Genomic DNA, 26,415 nt, shown 5'->3' with positions numbered 1-26,415 from the left:
GTATAAGGAAACTCAGGGCCCACCTCTGCCCTTTCCTGATGGGTCTATGGTTGAAATGTTTGTATGCTAGTGTGCATGCCAACTATGTGTATATGAATACAGTGGACCCTCGACTTACAGACGGCTTGACTTACAGACTTTTTGAGTTACAGACTTCTCTGGCCACAAAATTTAGGTTTGACTTGCAGACTGAGATTTGACTTACAGACCAGAAAAAAACCAAAATGGAACAAAAACGGCCTGTTACGGGATTAATCGGTTTTCAATGCACTGTAGGTCAATGGAGACTTGACTTACAGACTTTTTGACTTGAGAACCGCCTTCCAATACGGATTAAGTTCTCAAATCAAGACCCCACTGTATTCAGTTTCACCTAAGCTTTCCCTGGCAACCTTGGCTCCACTCACCTATGCTGGGCTTCCAGTCCTGTGAACTACAATGTCTACCAGCCACCAGTGGCATCTCATTTCATTTTGAAAGCTAAGCAGGATCAGGATGGGTCAACACTTCCATGGGAGACCATGGTGCAATAGTAGGACATCCAGGTAGGTCTAAGAAACAGTTTCTCCTGAAACCATGGAAAGCCCAGACAGAATTCATAACAGTGGTTTAGATTTCTGACTCAATGTAAAGTGACTTCTGGCGCTCCTAAATCCAGACCTCCTTGAAGGCCAGCGTTTTGCCCTCCATGGTGGAAGAAGTGTAGAATCAAGAGGGAGAAAACAGTATGTGAGGTTAAGCATGTTCCCTCTCCAGAAGAAGCAAGCATTGACCGTGGAAATGGATGAGTCTTTTAACTTACAAATAAAAACCTGTTTATGGTTGAAGGGTTAAATGGCAAGAGCTCGGCTTGACATGTTCCTCCAGCTGAAGTGAACTCACAAGGGCTTAGCTTCCCAATTTCTAAAATTTAGCCGATTTGATTTATTCCATACCTCTTCAGCGATCCCTCCCCTCAAGCCCTTTTGTCCTTAGCTGGCCACATCTTTGGTAATAGCCTAGGCACAAACACACATCTAGACACATCCACGGGTGGACACACACACACACACTCTCGCACGCACAACAGATAAGACCAGACAGGCCGTCATGGGGATTTCAGAGAGTTGTCAGGTGGACTGTGATGTGCTAAGTGAAGTGTGTAGAAAGAAGGGACAGGCGGACGGGGGGGGGGGACGGTTGGCGGCGGAGGAGGAGGAAAAGGGAGAGGAAATCTATAGGGCTCCCTGCCAAACCACCCTCTGCTCCGGTGACAACCTCACAAGGGCAGGGGAACCCAAGGTGGCTCAAAGAGCCGCCACCATCCTCAGAGGCGTGCATGCGTGTCTCTCTCTCTCTCTCTGTGTGTATGTGTGTGTGTGGGCTCTCTCCGTGTCATCTCCAGGAGGGATTTTCAGCCCCGCTTTGCTGCTTAGAAAAAGCCAGATAAAAGTATGCACGGATTAGTGATTACCTTCCCCCCTTTCCTCCCAATCAAATGTGGGGTGGGGGGGACTGGTAGGGGGGGGGAGAGAGATACTCTGTGCTTGTGTATGCGTGTGTGTGCAAGTTCTGGTTTTTATACGCCGCCCCTCTGTGCATTGAACTGAAACAGCTTCTTCCTCTGCGCATTGAACTGAAAACAAAGAGGGAGAGCGGGAGAGGGCGAATAAAAAGAGCAAGAACGCGCCCTCGCTGCCTGCACGCAGGCTTTCAGAACCTGAGCTGCTTGAACTTACGTGCCGAATTGGGGGGGGGGGTTGGGTGGGAGGAAAAAGGAGGGGAGCGCCGCGGAGTCGTGTGTATGCGCGTTAATGACCCTGCCGCACTCATTCTCGCTCTCTCGCTCGCTCTGGCGCTCTCTCCCAGGAAAGCCAGGCCGAGAGGAGGATATAAATGATGACATGACATAATTGTATAATAATGATAAAAAATTAATTTCGGTGGTTATCAAGCCCTTCGTGGCCGCCACCTTCTCCAGAGAGAGAAAATATATACCCGTGCTATTATTGCACGGCGCATAAATTAAGCCACCAAAAAAAAAAAAAAAAAGCCCCACAAAATCGCATCCTCCACTCCCACAGGTTAAGAGAGGGAGAGAGAAAGGATGAATTATCCAGGATAACCGAGCGATCTTGCTGTTTCCCTGAAATGCACCGCACTGGGGGCAACGATTACCCCGCCCGCCCCCACTTCCTTTGCTTTCCCCCTCTATTTTTTTTAATCCGCTTTGACACCAGAGTTTGACAGTTTCCCTTCATTAGATTTCCCTGGTTCATTAAAGCCCTAATTCCCCCCTCCCCCTCTCGAGGAACCTAAACAAAAACACGCCCACCCGTCAAAAACAACAACAACAACAAAAACAGAAACAAGCCCCTCTTTTCGGGAAGCAACCCGTCAATGTTGCCTTTAATACATTCATCCCCCCCCCACGTTCTCAGATATATTTATCTATTTATAATCAGGGCTGCACACACGGCGCGTTGATTTATATAATTGCTCTGCGTTGGGGGGGGGGATGGGAGGGGGGAGGGGGCTGGGTGGGAAGGATAATTGAAACGGCAACATTTAGGTTCCACCTTAACAGCGCACCTTAAAAGATTATCTCGGTTATTTCACAGGCACCGAGCCGGCACTAATAGTCCAAGGCAGATATTGAAAAGCAGCGCAGGGCCAGGCAGATCCATTAGAAATTCCCATCCACGCGCCTCATACATATTGATTTCTGACACCAAGCAGCAGTGAAAGCCCCCGTGGGAATAATATATTTAGCAGGGTTCGCTGCGAGGAGGTCACGGGGTGCATACAGATTAGCTGCAGAGGACCATGGCACTCCTGTTAGAGCCAAATGCTCGATTTTATATCATTTTAATCTAAACTTTTATAATCCTTATAGCTCTCTCTCCCCCACCCCCCTACCCCCACCTCCGATGGCAGAAGGAAAGAGATTCTTTCCGCGTGTCATGAGTCCTTCGCCCCCCCCCCCACAAAACCACCACGGATTTTATTCTACATCTAAATGTGCAAATGCTGTTATAATGAGAAAGGATGTACCTTTAATGCATAGCAAGGCAAAACTCACAAACAGGCTTGTTTCTTTTCCCCCTTTTTTTTAAGGATGGGGGAAGGAGGGACCATTCATTTGAGATGCTGATATCTTTATCTAAAGATTTTCTGGCATTGGGGAGATTAAGGTGGCAAGGGATGGGAAACCGATGGAGAGAATGCCCTTAAATCCGGCCTCTAATACTCAGAAATCAAAACTCCATTCGCCTCCCCCCTCCCGCAACGCACACTCTTCCTTAAGTATCCAACAAGCCCGATTTAGGAGAAACGGTGTGGAGAAAATTGGGCTTAAGAGAGGCAACAGAGCCAGGACAGCAGAATCAGGGCAGAATACGATCCAGCTTTTTTTATTAAATCACCTTTCTGAAAAGTTGGTCTTTGTTGATTCCAGCTGGATTCCAGTTAGCTCTTCTTGTGTTTCCTTTTGAAAACTGGATTGTTAGGCAGACTTGTTGTATCAGAGGAAAAGTGTCAAAAGGGGTGGGTCCCCCCCCCCCGTGGGTCCCCCCCCACTCCAGACACTGGGAGATTTCCATGAGTTCAAGTAACAAGGTTAGAGTTTACACACTTTAACAAGAGAGCGAAAGATGTTCAGGCAACAAAGACAGTGTGTGTGTGTGTGTGTGTGTGTGTGTGTGTGTGTGTGTGTGTGTGTGTGTGTGTGTGTGTGTGTGTGTGTGTGTGTGTGTGTGTGAGAGAGAGAGAGAGAGAGAGAGAGAGAGAGAGAGAGAGAGAGAGAGAGAGAGAGAGGATTTGTCCTTTTGGAGGACAAATTCAGCATAGCAAACAATTAACCCAAACAATATCATAGTCAGATTAGTCTCTAGCCGAGAATTTGTACAAGGCCGTGGCAGTTTTGTCCAGAATTGTCCTTTATGTTATCTGTGTGGAACCACTGAGATGATGATCAGTTAGGGTCTGGAGATTTTAGTTTGTCAGAGATATTAGATGTTTAGTCTCCGTCTCTTTCCTTTTCCTTTTTTAAAAAGATTCATCTGAATTTCTTCGTGTCAATTTTTCCAGTTTTGCAAACACCTGTTAAGGTCAATATAGAGGAAAGGGCAAGAATACAGTTGATGCCCTGTGGAGGTTTAATGTCTGCACTTTGAAATTAAAAGGGAGAGAGAGGGAAAAATCCTCTCTCAGTCATCTAGCCTTTCCACCATCAACACAATAGCTGTATAAAGACAACAGGCATACAATCAGAATATTTTTTTGACATATAGATTTTTGTTTCTGATTTCTGTCCTTCTCTGCAGAAAATGATGGAATAGATGATGAGATCATTTCTTTGGAGAAAGCATTTGATAGCTACTAGTCAGCAATCCAGAATGTAGAAAATATATGTGTATTTCTACCTGTGTATGAGAAATTGCTGTTCAAATTCCATGGAAGCTGCAACACATAAGAGAAGCAGCTTGTTGGCCATTATATATATTTTTCCTCCTCTGAAACTACATTGGTATTCAGATTTAAAAAATAACAAAATATTGGGAAGGTATTGTCTGCTCTTTTCCACAGGAGGAATAATTTAACATATGTGAAGTTGGAAGGAAAGGCAGAAAAGAAGGCAATCAAACCATTTGCTACAATTAAAAAAAATTCTGAGTAAAGGAGGAACATATTCCTTCTGCATAACAATATTTTTTAAAAATCTGCCTGATACCTTCAAATGACACTTGATTTACAACAATAAAAATGGCTATAATAGATTACACACCTGCAGAACTGCCCCTTAAACAGTGATACAGAAGTGAGATTGTTTAAGAGTTAATAAGAGGGATCATAATTTGTTGGTCACAAGTGGTCTGAATAAATACGATCTCTTTTTTTTTTTTTGCTTCAACAGTTCCACATATTTCCTCATCTCAGAATAATTCCACCCTGATGTCCACATTCTGAAAAGATACATCACAAAATTAATTAGGAGAGGGATATTGGTATTTTCTGGGAAACTGGGAAAAAACAGAGATATGGACTGAGGGGAAAGGAAAATTTTAAAGAGAAAAATGAAGAACATACTGTAAATACTGGAAATTGAGTATTCCATTTTAAAAAGATTGAAAATAATACCATCACTAGTCAACACATCACAGAAATTGTCCTAGATAATACTTTTGTGTGCAATGACATTGCTTTTGTTAAAATGAATATCATATTTGACTCCGTAGGACCGCCTAACAATACACTTTGGGCAACAGATTGAAGGACTATGTTCTGATCTGGACAACTGCTTGTTTCTTGTTTTCCACCAAAGTTTCTAAGAACACTTTCAGACTGCACTTTTATCATGTCCTCAGAACATTGTATTCACGGAAGTTAGTGGGGGACCTCCGTTTGCTTTATTTTGCATTTGTTTCTTCCATCTTTTTCCTACCAGAGGAAATTAGCCTTGCTCTTAGTTGAGGTTTAGAGACCATTTCGCTCCCCAAGCCTCTTGGTCAAATCCTGCCACTCCAAGCCACTGGCTTTTCTAGGAGTAGGGTTCCAACAGACCTGGTTACTTCATGCCAAAGTACTCAGCAAAGCTGACCCAGAAGCTGACACCTTTGCAGTCTGATAGCTTAAAAAATATATAATGTACTGTCTCCCATCCCCAGCATTCTAAGCAACTCTTTCCACCAGTTCTAACACAACTCTGGCTGTTTCTTCACTTATCTCAACATCTCATTCTCTATCCAACTTTTTGCCTTTCTTTTTAGCTATCTTATGAATATTTCCCCCCCCCCCCCGGATTTCCGGAGGAATGCTTTGAATTGTATCTAAACAAAACAAGTGAAAATCATCTACGTAAGGGTTTTCATGACCACAGGCTAAACATAAGTCAGAAGAATCAAAGTACAGTGTGATGGCCAAAAGAAGGAAAGCAATTCTAGGTATTCTGGTACCCAAATCATGAGTCATGATACTGCCACACTGTTCTATTTTGGTGAAGCCTTTCCTGAAATACAGTGTCAGTTTCTGGACACCACAGTGTAGGAATGATGTTAGCAAACTGAATTATGTCTAGAAAAGTGTGACCAGACTGAAGGAGGCCAGGAAAACATCAACCAAAAGCTAGGCCTTCTTGGCTGTGGCTCCAGAACCTGCTCCTGGTCGAGCTTCATCTGCCACCCCCCCCCCCGGTCCATCTTCAGGAGGTTGCTGAAGACCTTGCTCTTCAGAGAGGCTTTTGATTGCGACCTTGTACAAATTCCACCTTGTGCCCTGCCAATTTATTATGGAAATGTGGCATGATCCAGGCTTTGAATGTTATGACCTGACTTTTATCTTTATGATTTTAATTGCTTTGTTTTTGTTGGTTGGTTTGATCTTTGACTGTTAACTGCACAGAATGCGCTGGGATATAAATCAAAGCTGGTTCTCCAACTGGTCTAAAGAATAAAATGGCTTCCAAAAATATAGGATGCTAGAAAGGCAAGTAATAAAAAACCTGTCAGCAATGCCACCCACCTTCTTTATATTTCTATTTCAGAGCTGAGGAAGATAAAACTAAAGTCCATTGCACACCTGCTCTATAACAACAAATTAATTAATTTCTTTCTTTTCTTTATCATGGATGCTAAAGTGGAGAGGCAAGCTGGATTAATGGGAACCTTGAATACCTGTTGAGAATAAATTCAAGCAATAATTTTTTCTGATGAATGAAAAACCACAAAAAAATCCCCATTTGAGGAGGCAGGGCAGAAGGAATCCATTATGTCAATATTCCATTTTCAGATAGCTGAATAATCATAGTGGCCTATTGTAACTGTTGTTGTTCTTGTCATTATTGTTATTGTTGCTCTTAGTACAAAGTATGGCACCTAATTCCTAAAGTACATATGTATATTACTTGTTGAAGAAGCTGTAAAAACAAAGGTCTCAGTGTGTGAGGAAATAAAATGCAAAAACAGAAGTGACTGTATATATGTGTGTTGAATATGTGTGCGTATCAGTATGTGTGTGGTCTTCATTTCCAGATCCTGTCAAGATTTATGTTGTGAGGTGAGCAGAAAATATAGAGGTGCCTTTGTAACAAAAAGCAAAGTAAAGGAGATAGTGCTAACGATGACTTAAAAAAATATATAGGAAAGGTTAGGCCACCTTCAATTCCTCCCCTACCGCATGCCATGCCCCACAAGATGCGTTTATTTTCCATGGAGGTAGACATAACTTAAATCCCTTGCTGAGCTGGAGGGAGGGCCTGGCTAAGCAGTCTAAAAAAGTAATCCCCCACCTCCCATTACACTTAATATTTCACGCTCAAAATCACAGCTCTGCTTTCCTATGCCAGCTGCGGTGCCACGGTTTTTACAAGGCAAAAGAGCCACCAGCAGGGCTGTTGAGAAAAAGCTGAATGCATTCTCATTAAAGAAGGCTGGGGATGTTTGTGGTGGGGAGGGGCAGGAGCGGGAGGGGGGGAGTCCAACCTTTCTGGGAAACACAACACGGTTGTGCCTTCCTGTAGTCAAACTCCCTCGATCCCTGGGCTTTACATGGCTCTTTTTGCCGGCAATTCAGCAAAATGCCTCCCAAGTCTCATGTAAAGGTTGCTGGGCCAAGCAGAGAGGGGCCTACAGCGTTCATAGTTTGTTTGCTTGGGCCTTCTGGAGAATCCTGTTTCCTTTTTGTTTTGTTTTTTCTTTTCCTCTTGGTGTTTCCTTTTACAAGGCCTTGTATTCATTCATTTGTACAGACATGCTTAGCAAGCTGCCTGGCTGACTGAAAGAGGAAGGGGAGCCGTGGTGGGAGGTGTGGGAGGGTGATGGTGGAAGGGAAGTCAGGGACAAGTAAATGTCACTAAATCCTTCTGACATGTGGAAGGGAACGCAGAATCCAATCAATCTACAAAATCATCCAGTGCAAGGAGATGGCTCTTGGGCCAGTAGAGATTTGGGGCTTGAGACGTGCAGAATGACTAGCCTGAACAGTGATGTGGTTGGCCAGCTGATTTGTTTTTAGGATGTTGTGTTTTCTGAGGAAAGAAGAAGAGGAAGAGGAGAAGGTATTGGTGGAGGCAATTCTAGAGTTGTATTGTATGGTGGCCTGGATGATAGATGACCATACAGACCATGGGGGATGGAAGGGGTCTACAAGGCCATCGAGTCCAACCCCCTGCTCACTGCAGGAATACAAATCAAAGGATATCTGCCAGGAGGGTGTCTAAATTTCTTTTCAATGCCTCCAGTGTTGGAAGCATTCACCACCCAACAAAGAAATCTGTTGGAAGGACAAATCCCAATTAAGATATGGTGGTAGGAGAGAGAGGAAGTGGAAGGTGCTGCTACCCAGGTCTCCTACATATGTCATAGCCAGCTCATCCTTAAAACATGAAGAAAGATTATCAGACAAATACCGACCGTACTGCAGCCTGTTATTATTTTGTTACAGCTTTTATATACGGGCGTCATCATCAGAGTGTGTTTCACACAACACCACAAGACAGTTGTCTGCCCCAAGAAGCTTACCATCTAAACTGTGGCATGGATGAAACAATGCAGGAAGGAGAGGTAGGAGGAAATGGAGGCAAGATAAGGCTGCCTTATTTGGAAGGGCTTTGGCTGAGAGTTCAAGCCCATGAGATGATGGTCAGCCTACAATAAGAAGCTGAAAGCAAGTTAGTTTCAGGCCTTAGTATTAAGCACACTTGAAATGGAAGCTCATGTTAACTTACAACGTCCAGTCACAAAACAGAAGCAAGCTTACCTGAAAATATGAAGAAGTTAGAAAAACTTGTGTGGGACAAACAGACATTATTTATCGCTTACGGGAACTTCATTTCTAAATGCAAAACTGACAGTTTCGTAAAATTTGACCCTCAATTACTGGCTTAATTACAGGGCTTGAAAATCATCCATGACCAGAGCTTGGAAATATTAGTCTTCCCGACCATACCTGCTAGAATCACTCATGCAGCATGGTTACCGGGGGTGGGGGGGGGGCAAAGAGGTTGCATGGCAGACACAGTTCTACTCTCCAGCAGGCAATGAGGAATATTCCAGGGGGCTGTCACTGCTGCCTTTCTGCACCTATCACCTAGAAGTATTGTGGTTTAACACATGTAACTAGTTTGTACAACTAGTACATAAAACACATTTTCTTTAATTAATATGATTTTTAATATGAAGGATCAAGACAGTAATATCAGCAGAGGCAGGTTTATAAGAAAGCTGCCACTACTGAGCTGGTTGACATGATTAGACATGCTGGGATCTATAAACAACATTCTAGTGGAACACAGTTCAGTTTCCAAACAGGGCATAGCATGAAAGCAAAGGAAACAGAAGAGTGCTGAGACTAAGTAGATCTCAGACCAGTCAGTACACCTGCATAGAAAGTATAAAGCTGCATAACCTGGAAAGTTATGTTTTAAAAATAGTCAGTTACTATTACTGTATAGTTCTAAGCCTCCAATGTAGTGAATTATATAGGTGCAATTTTAGAAAGTACCTCTTTACTGCCCCTATTTCTCAGAAGAACTGAAATAGTTATGTTTGCAAAGTTATAAGGAAACTGAATGCAAAAAGTCACTGACCTATGGTACAAAGTGTGCTCTTCCCAGACACTTGATCATCACCCAAACAACACAAAAGAGCATGAGGCTGCAGCAACGGAAACAGTGTGATCATACAAACTAGTCCCAGGCACTGTATTTAGTCAAATGTCAAAACTCTAAATCAGGACTCTGTCCATCTTTGTGGTACCCATGGAGTGGAGCAAGTGCTCACAAGGCATAGCAGCAACCCCCATGGATCCTTCATATTGGAGATGGCATTGACTGGAGTAAAAATGTCAGAATTAAAAGGATTTGACGTGATTAAAAGCAGGGAAAGGGGAACTGAAAGTATCAATACCTTATAGGGAAGACAGATGAGCTGAGAAAGAGATTGACAGTTTCAGTGGGATACATTTCCCCAGGAAAGTGTGTGAGATGTTTATTTCACACACAGAGAGGGATAACCCAGAAAAAGGACACTTTACAGATTTTTCTCTGCAGATTCTCCAACATTTTTGAGATACAAGTGATGCCCTGGACTGGTAGTCCCCAGGTCATTGGAGAAGATACAAAATGTTGACCAGGTTGCCAACAGAGTAGCTGCAGTTGCCACTGCAAATTAGAAAAAAAAATTGGGGGGAAGGTTTAAAAAAGAAAAAGAAATGCGGTGTTACTGCTTATTTCTTCTCCCCTTGAATAAATTGGATCAAATGCCCCCTTCCCCAATTTCTTTGCCCATGAATACACAGGAAAACTTTGAGCGGCCACTTGTGCACATCTCCAGATCTGATATCTCCCCCCGGGGATACAGGGGGAGCTGTGAAGTCAGCAATTTCAAATTTTTGACTCCGGGTGCAAAGAGAATAAAAGATCAATAGCACCTGAAATGTTTTCTCTCAGAAAACTCCAAGAGAAAAGCCAATTGTCGGGGAGGGAGGGAAAGCACACTGAATACAGCTGTGTGGAGGAAGAAGTTCTTACATATTTTGGTTCCCCAAAGTTGCCCCATAAAGAATCAGCAGGCCTTTCATGTGCACGCTATTTTGTTCAAGGGTGCTCATTTCCATTTCAAATTATTGTATTGGCTCTTCTTTTGTATTTACCAGTATTTTGGATATATTGTTCAAAAAAATCATGCTGCAATCAGCCTCGTGCTAAACGGCTCGATGGGGATGTAATTAATTATTCTCGCTGCCTTTTCAGTTGAAATGCTAAAAAGGATAGAGCGGAGACCTCCCTCCCTTTCCCTCCCCCTTTCTCCCCTCTGTAATCGTATACCAGGGCCCGCTTTATTGGTTCTAAGGAAGGGAAAAGAGGCACGTTTGCCTCCCTGCTGATACCGCGTTAAGCATGCTCACTTCACAGGCAGTGCGGATGAAAGTGTAATTGCACAGAAGGTGAATTGATTGCAATTAACCTCAGGACTTGGCCTCAGGCTGGGGTGTCCCACCTTCTTCCCAGGGAAGGTGCCATCGGGGGCATCACAGGCAGCTGATGAATACATATATCATAGAGTGTGAAGCATATACGTTTGGGGTGAAAGTACATAAATCACATGGGGGAAAAACATGCATGGTATCGAAATGCTCAAACTATAAATGTAACACCTAAATCATAAGATTAGGATGTTGAATCGTATCAGGAGATATAAATTACAGAGTGGGATATGAAGGTCACCGAAAGGTGCAGCAACTAATGGACTGAGCTCCTGTAACTAAAAGAGATGGCTACTTTTTCTGTGAAACCCAGATGTATTGTGACAGAAGATCTGCTGGAAAACCATGAAGAGGGTGGTGGAAGTAGGGTCACCTTCCCTCCCACCTCGTTAAGAGCCAGGTCATTAGATTGGGTCTGGGTAAAATAAGCAGGCCCACTTTTTTCTGTAATTTAAGGGCACCTGTGAAAACAAAAATGTGGAAATGAGGTACACATCCTCCCATTAGGGTAGGCACTACATACAGTGACAGAGGACATTTTAAGCAAAGGTGCATCTTGGTTGTGGACAAACAAAACAGCAGACAGAGGAAACAGTAGGGAAAACCTGGCTGCAGTCTCTGGATTTTGTCCCAGTCTTTCTGGGACAAAAGCGATCACAAAACAATGGTCTAAATGGGAAAAATCCACTTCACGATGATTGGTTCCCTGCCTCGGGAACCGATTTTCGCATTACGACAATCTAAAAACAGCTGATTGTTGGGTTTCAAAATGGCTGCCGGGTGTACAAAATGGCTCCCGCTGTTTTTAGGAGCCATTTTTTGCTGTACAGGCACCCAAAAATGGCTGCTCTTATGGAGGATCTTTGCTGGACGGTGAGTTTTCAGCCCATTGGAATGCACTGAACGGGTTTCAATGCGTTTCAATGGGTTTTTAAACTTCGCTTTACGATGTTTTCACTTAACAGTGATTTTCCTGGAACGGATTATCGTAGTTAAGCGAGGCACCACTGTACAGTAATAATGCTTTAAGAACTACATTACAATTCTTCCCCATCAAACCAGACCTATGAATTATGATGTCTTCAGGAAGAAGACATCTTGTGAAAGGCTGCTTCCTCTCTGTTCTATTATCATTCTGCAAAATCTAAACCAGGGAATTCTGCTGTGAGGTGTGGGGCAGGTAGCAATCGTCAGGAACGTAGCAATGCAACATCTTCATTTGGTACTGGGCAATGGAATTGGATGGCTCAGCCTGATGTGATGCCTACTCCTATGTACAGTACCTCTGACCAATGGGGATGAAATGGCAGACTGAGGCAGTAGTATGTTGGTGTTTGTGTGTGAAGAAATGTGATTGCACTGGTATTGAAGGTAGCTGCAAACACTAGAAACCACAACCACAGACAAACCAGTCTGTGAGACTACAGCAGTGACGGCAAGCCTATGGCAGGCATGCCACAGCTGGCACACAGAGCCCTCTCTGTGGGCACACGAGCCATAAGTCACCATAGGGAAATACCCATCCTCCGATCCCAGATTTCGGCACTCCCCTCTGCTGGTGCAGTGGTCCAGCGGAGGGGTGCAATGGCGACCATGACCGGTCTAACCCAATGGGGGACTGGAGGACCAGTAAGTATTTATTTGTTAATATCACCCATGGGAGGGGAGGGAACCAAGCATTTAACCCTTGCAGTGCAGGAGGAGTCATTTTTTTCTACACTAAAACCTCAGCATTCGGGTTTTAATTGCAGTATTGGCCCTTTGAAATAAATAAGTTGATTTTGTCTTGCAGTTTGGGCACTTGGGTTCAAAAAGGTTCACCATCACTGCCTAGGCGCTCAAAGGCAGCCACTGCCCTCCAGCAGCAAATTTTGCAGTACCAGTGTATTTTTGCCATCTATCCATGGCATGGATCCACACGAATCTCATTGTACGCTCATCTCCAAATCATTCTGCATCTCCATTTTCTCAGTTGTGGCACTGGCGTGAGAGTGTACACTTCTTTGAAGTGGGATATTTTCTCCCCACTTGTACTCTGCAAGGAGCTGTCCATGGAGCGCTCATGGTGTTGATGATGAAAATGTGGCTTGCCAGGTCTCAAAGAATGAGCTGCTGAGACAGGAAATGGCTGAGCTCCCCTGAATCTCCAGGCCAGGCAAACAAATGTGAGGAGCAGTGGTGGAAGGGAAGGAGCGAGTTTCGTTTATTGTTATGGGGTGGCCATAGTGTTTGGGTACCCAACTCCAACCCTCTCCAAATGGCACCAGGGCTCACTGGCTTCTTGTGTCTGTCCAACACAACACATAAAATACTTGCTTAGGAGCTCAGACAGGGAACCCACAATGCCTAGGTCACTCCCACAAACATGCATGGAGAAATATTATGTTCCCAATTCCTGTGACATCACAAGGCCCCACACCATGACTTCACAAAGACCCAACTCAGGCATTGGGCTCCAGATATAATGAGGGCATGGGGACGATTATCCTGTGACAGCCCCTGAAAAACAAGACAACACTTCAAAACCATTCTGGAAAAATTCTTTTATTGGTTTTGGAAAAGAGGCTAAACGGGTATCCTCAGCGGAGACAACGGCCTGGTTCAGCTCCAGCAGGATGCCTGCCTTCTGGTCCCTCGCATCACCATGGGGAAGAGGAAGATTCAGGCCCTGCAATAGAAAGAGAGAGAGAAAACAACAACTGAGGAGCAAGCTCGTCCACTGCCGTCAACGGGCTTCAACCCAGGCATATCCACTGAATAATGTTCTGGCGACTTCATCCTGAAGTTCCGCCTGCCAACATCCACTGGCTTCCACCAGGAATATCCACCCATTCATCTCTTCCACTCTGCTTCTGAAGCCAGCCTCTGCCAGCTCCCGAATGCTTGGGTCACAATCATGCCCCAGCAACATCCCCACGGAGCACCAGCCAGCACATTCACACAGACATTCACACAGAGTGAGAGAGAGAAACAGAAAGACAGACACACACACACACACCAGCCACCCCCTCCACACACACACACCTTCAGTCCACCAGCCATTGACACACATGCTTGGGCTTCCATCCACCGATATCCACCAAGCTTCTGCCAACTTTTTTCAGGAGGCTAACATCCCCCAGCTTCATCCGCCAACTTCTGCAGGCCTCCACCTTGTGGCCTCAGCCAGCTTCCGCAGGGAGATTCCACCAGCTTCTGTCTGCTGTCTGTCCACCAACTTTCCCCTGGTCCATCGCCAACATCAGCCAGCTTCAAGCCACGGATATCCGCCAGCCTTGAACTCGCAAGCCCACTTAGCAAGCTCATCTGCTTTCACGAGAGAACTTGCCTTGGGCAGAAGGGCTGGGTCCTCTGCAGCTGCTACTACCACTCTCTCTGCCGGGCTACCCTCTGGCCACTGGCCTCCCTTCTGGTCTCCTGCCCTGCCCAGCAAGCCCCCTTTTATCTCCCAGCAAAGAGGTGGGGCCCTGTGAGGTCACAAAGACCCAGGAGAGTGGGGCTGGGTTGTTTAACCCTTGCAGTGCAGGAGCAGTCATTTTTTCTACACTAAAACCTCAGCATTCGGGTTTTAATTGCAGTATTGGCACTTTGAAATAATAAGTTGATTTTGTGTTGCAATTTGGGCACTCTGGTTCAAAAAGGTTCGCCCATGCTACCACATTCTCTTAGAAATTGTGGATTTCAAGTAAAGACACAAGAAGTTCCTTTTCAGGACTGCACCTTCCAGAATCCCACGTGCTAGCTAGAGGATACTGGGAGTCATAGTCCCTAAAGTAATTGATCCAACTGCTGTTGTCAGGATAAGGAGAACCAGACTCAGGACAACTCACTCCATGCAGCATCCAGGCAGCTGTCCGGTGAAGAGTGCGGCTGACCTGCTGTCTGTTGTACTTAAGCTTTGCCAGTGTTGCAAGCATGAAGGCAGTCCTCACTCAGTGGCTGAAGTCAGGTGACACAAGAGTTTGACCAGGTCCTGTGAGGCCTATAACCTCGGTCCTGCCACTTAGTCCGAGTTAGAAAGGCTAACTGAAGTCATTCTGCTTCTGGAGACCAAGATGGTGCCCCTTCCGTTCCATGTACAAAAGCTGGCTGGACCAGCTGCTTAGCTTTTCTTTAGCAACAATGTCAGTGGAATAGGATCTGGTATTATACCTGAGGGCAGTTTAGAAGTGCAGAACAGGTTGTACATCAAACACAATGCTGCCCTCCAAAAAAAAAGAGGATGCCTAAGGAGCTGAAGAGAAACAGTTAGCAGGTTTCTTCCACATACTCTGAACATCGGTTACCTGAGGTGGTTGCTACATATGATAGATCCGAATCTGCCAACCAACATGCCACTTGAGACAAGAAATAAACTTTACATTACTTAATTGCTTACCTATTGCTTTTTTTTTTTTTTTTTTGCCTCTGAAGAGTTTGGTTTCCTTATAGAATAGCATTCTTCATATGCTGCTTTATGTTCCCTAAGCTGGAAGGAAGTTCTTTGCATGTCCATACATAGGAAGCCATCCGAGAACATAGCCAACATTGTCTGGAACTACAATCTTGTACAGAGATTTTACCTTGAACTATACGAGCTGGCATAGATGTGGAGTCTTGGATCAGTGTGAGTGTGCTTGAACAATATCTGGGCATAGCTGAAGATCCATATAGAAGTGCTAGATTCACCCATGAAATTTGTACCAGCTCCATCTTACTCTATCCAATATTCAATTGTAACTTTTCACTAGGGCCTGGCTGCCCATGAGGAAAAGTAATAAAGGCATTTGGAAAGTAGTTATTAGATGCTGGGGGAAATTGATAGGGTGTGCAAGAGCTGGCTAATTTAGTCAGCATGAATGTTGCTTAAAGTCTGGGCTTGCAGTTCCACGGAAGGAAAAAAAATAGAAAGGAGGCACAAAGATAAGCAAAACTGCAAAGAGAGAAACTAGTGTAGCTCTGAAAAGTACTGAGAACTAAAATTTATTGCAGCCTCACATATTCCAATTAGCAGAACCTTTCTTCAAACCACATTGCCTCGTTGCCTCTTAAAATCTTCAGGGGAGGCCCTTTTCTTGGTTCCACTGCTTCACAAGCAGGCCAAAGGTGGTACCATCTCCATCCATTCCCCGGCGCAGCACAAAGATGTCTGCATGCACATTTTGTTTGCTTGTCTGCAAGCTGAGTCATGGCAACTGGACTTCTTTCTTATTGGGCTGAAATGTTTCACTACTCATCCAAGTAGCTTCTTCAGTCAGACTGAAATCAGTCAGACAGGCCGTGCTACTCCCTAAGTTCTTCATTAAAATGAATCCTGTGCCCTGTTTTAATTGAACCCAGTTCCTTTTCTCTAGGAATATGTGACTAGGTGATAGTAGAATGTAGAATATTAAGAAATTTGGGTAGGGTAGCTTTCATAATTGTGGATCAGAACAAGAATGGCACATGGACAGACAGCTGTTATACACACATTTTGGATCAGGACCATTTTGGCTGCCTGACTACCATTTTAAAATCTTCTCACAAATAATGTGGCAAAACAAAATGTCTTCCCTTCAAAGTTTACTTCAGTCTATGTGTCTGTGTGCATCAATTACACTGATCTTGAAATACAGGCTTTGAATGCAGAGACATGCTTGGCAATGTCAATGGAGAGTTATGGGTTGAGGCTGGTAAATCAGGAACTCCTTAGTTATAAATGGAGTATTTCATCCATTCCTTTTCTTTACTTATCAGCACAGCATAGGAAATGAATTTATCCTGTGAAAAAGAAGGTGAACTGGGTTTCCTTAGTCTGTCTTTCCTTCCTAGTGGACATATTATGGCTAAAGGCAAAGTTAAAGGGAAAAGTTTAGAACAGAAAGAAAAACTCCCCACAGGATAAAAAAAAACAATTCTACATTACAAACATGTCTAAAATAATAATAATCATGGTTGTGTTTTTTTAAAAAAATTACAGCTCAATTAAGAATTTCTAAAAACTAGGTACCCAGTGTGGTGTAGTGGATAGACTGATGGATTAGGGCTCAGGAGGTCTGGGTTCAAATCCACACTCAGCCATGGAAATGCACTGGGTTAGTGGAACTGGTAAAACCACTCCTTAAATATATTTCTTTAAAAGTCCCTTTAGAGTCAGTATAAGTTGATTCTAACATAATGGCAAAGAACAACAACATCATCATCAAAATACATGAACCCACAAAGTGTACCTACGCTAGACAATCATAGCAATTTGATACACTTAACTGCCACAGCTCCATCCTATGGAAATGCAGGATTAATAGTTTGTTGTGATATTTAGCATTCTGTACTAAAAAGCTCTCATGCAGTCTCTCACATTATAGCAGAGAATTACCCATTCCTTAACCAACAAGTCCCAGGTCTCCAGTAACCTAAGTGACTGGATGGTAACAGATGCGAATACACAAAATCCTACAGTAATTGGTTCTTCCTTGATTAAGAAAAGTGATCAAGTCCAATGCTGGGCAGAGGATCTCTGGTGCTGTACAGAAATGTGGCACAAAACCCTTTTCAAGGACAAGATGGTGATGGGGAGAGGCAATGACAGTGATGTCCCAAGACATTTTGCAACCTGAAATGAAGAGCAGCCCAGCACCTCCTTGTTCCATGTACGGAAATCCATTTAACTGGCAGTTTTTTTCAGCATAGGTTAGGGAAGAGCACCTGGAAGCACTAACCTAGCTTGGGAGATCCATGGTGAACTGCACAGGAGGTAACATACAGTTCTCTCTTCTAAACATCTTGCTCTGCATTCTAGCATGTCCCACTTACTGCAGTCATCTTTGTCTGCCTAATGGTACAACCAATGTAAGGCAAAACAATCATAAATACTTTCTTTGTTCCTTACCTTAAGTCTGCAGAGCACCTGTGACCTCCATATTGCTGGCAAGCCCTAGTCTTGCACTGTCCAGAAGATATGGCAATCATGCCTTATCTTTTTGATTTAGGTGGCTCACTTTGAAATGTTCCGGGACCAATTTTCTGCCTTTAGGATTCAGCATGGGCTGCATCAGTTCCTCAAAATGCATTGAAGGAGGAGTTGGACAAATGGGTAGTGACATACTATTTCATACCTTCCTATTTTTTTTTTCCAGCTGGCGCAAGGGATTTGTGGTATAGAGGGGCAAAAATAGCCTCAGTTGGTGCATGTCACCCGTTAGCCAAGCCCTCCTTGGCATTAGATAAAATCAGGACAAAAGATGCACAGTTTCCTTTTACCGGCCCCTCTCACCAGATGCTTTGCTACACATTGCTGGCAGTGCAACAATTTCAGGGGGGGATCTAGCTGAGTTCCCATTTATCTTATGAAAGGAGCTGGCTTAAAAAGCAAGGAAGGCAGGCGGGCCTGCCTCTATCAGTGTAGGGTATCTACGGTATAACCACAATTATTTTATGAGATGATGTATAGGTTTCATTAGATGAGGTACACATTTTGCCATAATGAATATGCTCCAGCAAATGATCTATGCATCCTTTCTGAGATGTATGGGTTTCGCTAGAAAAGGTATGTGTTCATCAGCTATGAATAATGTTCCTATAACAGCGTCTTATAATAATACTTGACTGATAACCAGTACTGTAGTTGGTCAGTCCCTTGTGACCATGAAACCTAGCTGCAAGGATACATGCACTGGTGCTCTAAGGATGCGTGTTTCTGAACCTGTCATGTACTTTTATATGAAGGTCTGCATCCAAAGTAAGCACTTAGTTGCAGGACATGGAGAAAGATCAAGTTCACTGTTTTGATTGCGAAATAATTTGGCTTTTTAAATGATATTTTAAATGCCAAGGACTATAGAAAAAATCTTTTCTCTTTAAATCATGAGAACCTATGACACAGTTAAACTAGTCCTAAAGCAAAATTGTTGGCTCTGATGTTAAAGATTTGGCAGACCCCTGCTTTCCAGACTTTTAAGAAGTTGGTAAGAACAGAACTGTACTGGGAAGCCTTTAAAGACATCCGTCCCCTTTGGTAGAGTCTGACCCATGCATGGCTCAGTCTCTGTTCTAGAGCAATGGTTCCTAATGCTGGATCCCCAAATGTTCTTGGACTCCCAGAAATCATGGCCGGCATGGCTAGTGGTGAATGCTTCTGAGAGTTTTAGTGCAATTAACAAAAAATAAAAAATAAAATGTGTGGATCAGTTACCAATATACTGATGACAGACTTGAATATCTCAGCTTCTGTTTTAATTTCTTCAAGTATCTTGGCATACATATGGACATACACATGAGCATATAAGTCTGCACTCACATACACCATCATAGACACAGAAACAATCAAATTGTATTCACTGAAAGGTGTTTTGGTTCCCTCAAAACTTTTTCTGCCTTCTTTGCAATCACAAATGTGTTTTATAGGAAAGCTGCTTCAATAAAAGCATCTTTCATTTCTAGTTACCTCTGTTGCGCTATCTTTCATGGGCCATGTGAGGCATAAACACATGTAGCAAGTGTGCTAATTCAGGTAATGTATGAGCCTGTTCCAAAGGCTTTGTTGTTTAGAATCTGAAATGCATTCTGAGAAGTCCAGTCCCCAAAAGATGACATCAATTAAAAAAAAACACCCTTCCACAATTCCCCATAGAAATTTACTTGTTCAGTCTTCAAACATATGACTCATATTTCCTAGCAATTTGAATTACAGACTTCATTGCATTCATGCTTTAGATATTGCCAATGAACATACTAGAAACACTGTTTTGTAAAGCATGGTTTAATTTCTTTGTTTATTTTCTCCTTGCTTATACATTCAATAGCTGCTATAGTTGCTTTTTTCTTTTTAGCACCAATATGGATGATGATAAAAATCCTGACATTTCCCAGTAAATCATAGATCTTTTGGTAAGTGACAGAATTACACTATCATTTCTGTAATTTTTAGTGCTTATAAGTGACATCCATTATGAAATGCTTGTGAGGTCAAAAAGACATCCTGTAGCAAGTCCTAGGATGTTCATCAGTACTTCCCATAAAACAAGAGCCTGCTATAAATTTCATCCTAATTTCCATCATTTATTGGTAAATGTCAGGATTTGCCAGGGAATGGGCTGGGCAATATATAAAAAAAACCCAAACCACTATTCAGATGTTTCATATGTTTTTAGTCTTTTGTCTCAAAGCTATGTTTCCTGTCTCCTAAATTTTCCCTTTAATCTACATTTTATAGCTGGAGACTTCCTGTTTCTTCCTTATAGATTCTTGATCTTGCACCATTCAACTGGGGAAATTTGCATTAAGTCATTGCAAATGCAGAAAAGAAAACACAAAAAGAAAAAAAAGCACCAAAGCTTAGATGACCATTCAGAAAAGATGCAAAGAATCTCTCTAATGCCTAGAATTCTTTAAAATCCATGCAACAAAGCAGCAGCCATTGTCATTTTGTGTATTTTGTTGTTTATGCATTAACTTGCCTCCAACACTGGAGGAATTCAAGAGAAATGTAGACAGCCACTTGGCAGACCTCCTTTGATTTGTATTCCTGCACTAAGGAGGTAGTTGGACCTGATGGCCTTATAAGCCCCTTCCAACTTCATAATGCTATGATTTTCTATGAACTTGCACACAAACAAATCTTCAGTGTTTTTTTCCCCTTATCAGGAGTGTCACAGAATACAATAAAGGTAAAGGTAAAGGTTCCCCTTGACAATTTTTGTCCAGTTGTGTTCGACTCTAGGGGGCGGTGCTCATCCCCGTTTCCGAGCCATAGAGCCAGTGTTTGTCCGAAGACAATCTTCCGTGGTCACATGGCCAGTGCGACTTAGACACGGAACGCTGTTAATTTCCCACCGAGGTGGTCCCTATTTATCTACTCGCATTTGCATGCTTTCGAACCGCTTGATTGGTGGGAGCTGGGACAAGTGATGGGCACTCACTCCGTCATGTGGATTCGATCTTACAGCTGAAGATCTACAGATCTTACAGCACAGAGGCTTCTGCGGTTTAACCCGCTGCGCCACCACATCCTGAATACAGTATCTGCTTGCAAAGCATGGAGAATAATTTTACAGTTCTTTGTACCTGTGAATGAGGATGAGGCAAGGGAGGACTTACATCTTTACTCCTTAATAAACTTACACAGATCACACTGTTAAAGCATAGGAATATGGGGAATCAATTTAAAAGATGGCATACATAGTGCATGATAGATATTTCTAAAATCATATTTAGGCTGAAATCTTGTGTGGTTGTGCAACTGGCATAACTTTTGGAAGCAAATTGCTCTGAGTTAAGGAATCTTCATAAATATTATCAGTTGCATACTGAGTCATGCAGCTCAGCATGCAACAAATAAGGCCTACAGAGATATCTTAATTTATGGCGGTCTGCATATAAAAGTTACGCAGTTTGTTTAATTATGCAACAGGATTTCAGTCATAGTGAAAAAAATAAATGAAGGGGAAGTGGAATAAATGTAGATAAATATTTATATCTCATTCCAGGTACATACTGCTAGAATTTGAGGTTATGCAATGGCATTGATCAAAAGTAGATTACAAAAATACTTAACACAATAACATAATTTTATTTTATTTATATATTAAATTTATACCTCACCCATCTAGACTGAAGTCTGCTTTGGGTGGCTGAGTAATGCCACAAGCTATGAGGACCAAGGTTTAGATGGTTTAGGAACGGGATCTGACAACTTCACGGATGGGCCTTTCAATGGCTGTTCACCCTAATACCTACATCTCATTAAGGCTTAGGATCTAATTCAGGTATTATGGTGTGCAAATTGTGGTTCCTCTAAATGGGGTAAATCAGGTGGGCAGTTTGTGGTTCTCTGGGATTGCTGGATTTCAAGTCCTATCATTCCTTGCTAGCATATCCGGTGCTGAGGGCTGATGGGAGATCCAGCAACATCTGGAGGTCATAATTTGCCTGATCCCTAATGAGACCTCTGTGTTCAGAATTAGACATGGGTTTTTTGTTCATATCCCTGGGGATACAAATATGAATAGCAGCATGACAGGTGCCATGGAGGTCCATTTCCTCCTCCCAGAACTGGCCGGTCCACTCACCAGTTGCTGCACTGTGCTGTGCTGTGGTCTTTTGTTGTCATTGTGTCTCTCATGGAATGAGCCCGGCTGGCTCTTCCTTGCCTCCCTGTGCAGCTGACCACTCATCAGGTGAGTGGTCTCCCTGTCTCACCACTTCATCAGAGTGGTTGGCTGTGAGGGGAGGCAGGGAAAAGCCAGCCAGGTTCCTTCCACACTTTGTGTGACAAGGACAACGAAGGACCCTAGCACTGCACAGTGACTGGTGAGTAGAGCAGCCAGTTCTGAGGGGAGGGAATGGACCTCCCTGCCACCTATGATGCCATTATTTGCATTCATATCCCCAGGAATACAAATAGACCATGTATATTCGTAATCAACCCTGAGAGGACAGTCACGCACAATCTCCCATGGAATTATGGCTCTAAACCATATACTGTACACTTCAGGTTTTCCTCTTTCTAATGCACTGAAAGCAATAGAGCAGAGTAGCACAGTTGAAAGACAATGAGACAAGGCAGAAGAGAAAGCCTTGTACTCCTTGTCACAGAGACATTGGAAAGGTTTGTGGGGTTTTCGACTAGAACTCCCACAATTGCTGAGCCAGGTTCTGGATTCTGAGGCTGTTTTTATTTATTTATTTATTTATTTATTTATTTATTTATTTATTTATTTATTTATTTATTTATTTATTTATTTATTTATTTATTTATTTATTTATAAGCATTTTTAGCCGCATCATTACCAGTGGTCTCTGAGTGGCATATAACAATATTAAAACTTTAAAAAGATTAAAACCATTTAAAATAGGCAATATTATAATAATATCCTATATTAAAAACAATCATTAAAACATTAATATTAATAAATCCTGCTGCTCATGTGGCCAGCTAAAAAATACTATGTAATTAAAATGCTGGCTAAACAGAAAGGTCTTTGTCTGGTGCCAAAATGCCAGAAGTGTTGAAGCCAGGTGGATCTCTATAGGGAGGGCATTCCAAAGTTGGGGGGCAACAGCCGAAAAGGCCCTATTTTGGCATGCCATTCCCCCTCACCTCTTTCAGGGATGGCACCTTCAGAAGGGTCTCCTGGCCTGATCTTAGAGGACAGCCAGGCTGATATGGAAGAAGGTGGTCCTTTAGGTAACCAGGTCCTAATCCGTTTAGGGCTTTATATGTCAAAGTAAGCACTTTGAATTGGGCCCGAGCAGCAACCGGCAGCCAGTGTAGATTTTTCAGAACTGGTGTGATAGGAGTCTGCGCGGCGTCACCACATACCAGCCGAGCAGCCTGGTTCTGTGCCAGTCGCAGTCACCGGGCCATCTTCAATGACTGCCCCATGTATAGTGCATTGCAGTAGTCCAGTCTGGTCATTACCAGTCCATGTGTGACTGTTGCCAGGCTCCGCTCATCCATGTAAGGGTAAAGTTGATATATTCTCCGCAGCTGTAACAAGGCACTCCTGGACACCAAGTCCACCTGGGCTTCCAAGGTCAGACCCGGGTCAAGGAGCACCCCCAAGCTGCAGACCCTGTCCTTTAGGGGGAATGTAACCCTGTCTAAGGCAGGGAAATGGCCCTTTAACCTATATGGCGGAGCACCTACCAGCAGTACTTCTGACTTGTCTGGATTGAGCCTCAGTTTATTGATCCTCATCCAGTCCATTATTGAGTCCAGGCATGAGTTCAGAATGTTGACTGCCACACCTGGATTGGTAGAGAATGAGAGGTAGAGCTGGGTGCCATCAGCATATTGCTGACTCCTCACCCCAAACCTCCTAACAACCTCCCTCAGCAGTTTCATGTAGATATTGAGTAGCATGGGGAACAGTGTAGAGCTGTGAGGAACCCCATGATGCAACCGCCATGGATCAGAGCCACTGTCCCCCAGCACCACCTTCTGGACTCAATCAGCCAGGTAAGAGCGGAACCATCGTAAAACGGTGCCTCCCATTCCCATCCCAGCCAATCTGTCCAGAAGGACACCATGGCTGATGGTGTTGAAAGTTGCTGAGAGGTCCAGGAGAATCAATAGGGATGCATTCCCCCATCTTTCTCCCGGCAAAGGTTGTCAAACAGGGCAACCAAGGCAGTCTCTGTCCCATAACCCAGCCTGAAACCCAATTGAAATGGATCTAGATAATCCGTTTCATCAGGAGGGCCTGGAGCTGCTCAGCCACCACATGTTCCAACACCTTGCCCAGAAAAGGGAAGTTCACTACTGGTCAGAAGTTGATCACTAGACCTGGGTCCAGATTAGGGTTTTTTGTGTGTTGTTTTTGTTGTTTAGTCGTGTCTGACTCTTCGTGACCCCATGAACCAGAGCATGCCAGGCCCTCCTATCTTCCACTGCCTCCCGGAGTTGTGTCAAATTCATTCTGGTAGCTTCGATGACACTGTCAAACCATCTCATCCATTTCATCCAAGGAGTGGGCAAATCACTACCTCCTTTAATGGGGCGGGGACCACTCCCTCTCTTAATGAGGAGTTGATGACCTCCAGGATCCAGGTGTGAACTCCCCTGGCAGATTCCTTTAGTTTGAAAACTTGAACCTTAGAATCCAGAAGCTGGAAGTGATCTCAGACCTGGTGGTGAGGACTCCCAGACTTTTGGTACTGGTTCAAACTTTTAGGTTCAAAGTTTTGGTTGAAACTTTTAGGCTCTAATTAAGTGGGGAGTGAATGCAATGTAGGGATATTATGTCTAATCAGTAACATTTACCAGGAGGAAATAACAGATATACATTTCATGCCCTCTCTTTAGGTTTCTTGGATGCATTTTGGAAGTCTTGTGGGAAACTATGCTGTACCACAGCTGTAGCAGCAACCCTATAGTCCTCCAAATGCTTTAGATAAGTTCCATAATTCCTTACCATGCTGCATGTTGGCTGATGGGAGTGGCCAACAATATTCTTTAAAGACAACGTTTAGTCTACTTTGAACAGACTGCTTATCAGTTCCTGCAGGGTTTTTATGTTATAAATGTGGGGGAACAAAACCATCTCATACAAAGAAAATAAAGAGCTTACTTCCCAGGAACCAAGTGTGGGGAAACTTCTTTATATTGTTAGACTCCATATCCCAGTATTCCTGAATATTGGCTGAGGTTGATGGAACCTATTATTTATTTATTTATGAATGTTCTCATCATCCTGTGAGTTTCCTGGCTCAGTGGGGACTCAAACCTCATCTCCCACATTCTGTTCTGATGCTCTGATGCCCTAATTTCCATGTCATGGAGCTTGGTCCAGCAAAAGTTCACAAGATACACTGAGGCCCTCGTCTCTCTTCTGGGTCCATTTTGAGTATTGGAGAAGGAGACTGGAAAAGGGAATGCTTTACAACCGGTTTCTGTCTGGAGAAGCTGTGAGGACACATTGGTACAATGCTCGTGCGTGACTATTTGAATTTAAACTTGAATTTCATTTCCTATACATGGATCTTAGAGGTATTCATTAAGCGCACACACACACACACCTTACTGACCTAGTTTCTCTGCACACTTCATCTAGCTTTAGAGGTGGCTTTTAAAGGAGATATTTTTATGCTTGCCTATTCATTAATATGTTCAGAAGCTACAGCAAGGGGGGGGATACACTCAGGGAGGAAACAATCTTCAGATTGCCCAAAAATATGCCATTAGAAATGCTTAAGTTTTCAAATTAAGAAAATTGCTGCTCTATTTTTGTTTGATGCTGTTTTTTTAAAAAATACACCTACACACCCACACATGTTTAAATATAAAATTAAGCCTGGAAATGAACTGCAAATCCTAAGTGATACTGAATGAATTATGAATTCTTCACTTATGATAATTCATACATATCTCATGTACATACCTTTTCTGTTCTTATTATTCCAAGTACTAATTCTAGAGGAAACATGAGGACCTAACAAGATGAACCAAATACAAATTCTGAGTTCAGTTATTTTTAGTGAGAGTTCAGGCTTGATTTGATCTCGAATCTACTTGTTTTTTTCAGTAGACTGTGGTGTCCATCAAACAATCGGCAAACACCACACATCAAATGAATCATTCCTCCCTCCTCAGCTTTCTTCATTGTCCAGCTTCCACATTCATATGTTATAACTGAGAATATCAAAGTCAGAGGGTGTGACCACACTGGGGGAAAAAGGTAGAAAATGCTCCAGGTTTTAATGGACTGATTCACTCATTTTTCCCATTGCCCGCATAATGTAAAAGCCAGTGTAAATCAACCTGGAGTTTTTCCCAGTCTGAAGTTTTTGCCTCTGTTGCTGGGGCTTCTACTTTAAAAAAAAAGATCAATTTTCATTGGTTCAGGTCATCTGATGGCTTAAAATGATGTAGAAAAGTGTGTGATGGTGGTTGGCATGTCTACTACTCCCAGCCCATTTCTATTTTCATGGAAGCATAGAATAAGGGAGTTGGAAGGGGCATATCGAGTCTAGCCCTATGCTCAATGCACAAATCTAGAT

General features: G+C 43.2%; 2 long non-coding RNA genes across 3 annotated transcripts in view; both read right to left on the bottom strand.

The window, feature by feature from the left end:
- LOC144589597 (uncharacterized) overlaps nucleotides 1-26,415 on the bottom strand; it is a 109,879-nt gene that overhangs the window by 63,193 nt on the left and 20,271 nt on the right. The window lies entirely within an intron of this gene.
- Nucleotides 3,653-26,415, bottom strand: part of LOC110080456 (uncharacterized) — a 42,808-nt gene continuing 20,045 nt past the window's right edge. For both annotated transcript variants that reach the window (XR_013545804.1, XR_013545803.1), the window contains one exon: nucleotides 3,653-13,627. This is a non-coding gene — a long non-coding RNA (uncharacterized LOC110080456). The remainder of the gene's footprint in view (nucleotides 13,628-26,415) is intronic.

The sequence above is a fragment of the Pogona vitticeps genome, chromosome 5 (assembly GCF_051106095.1).
Source record: "Pogona vitticeps strain Pit_001003342236 chromosome 5, PviZW2.1, whole genome shotgun sequence".
NCBI classification, from domain to species: Eukaryota; Metazoa; Chordata; class Lepidosauria; order Squamata; family Agamidae; genus Pogona; species Pogona vitticeps.
This window is presented reverse-complemented; position numbering and strand designations above follow the sequence as displayed.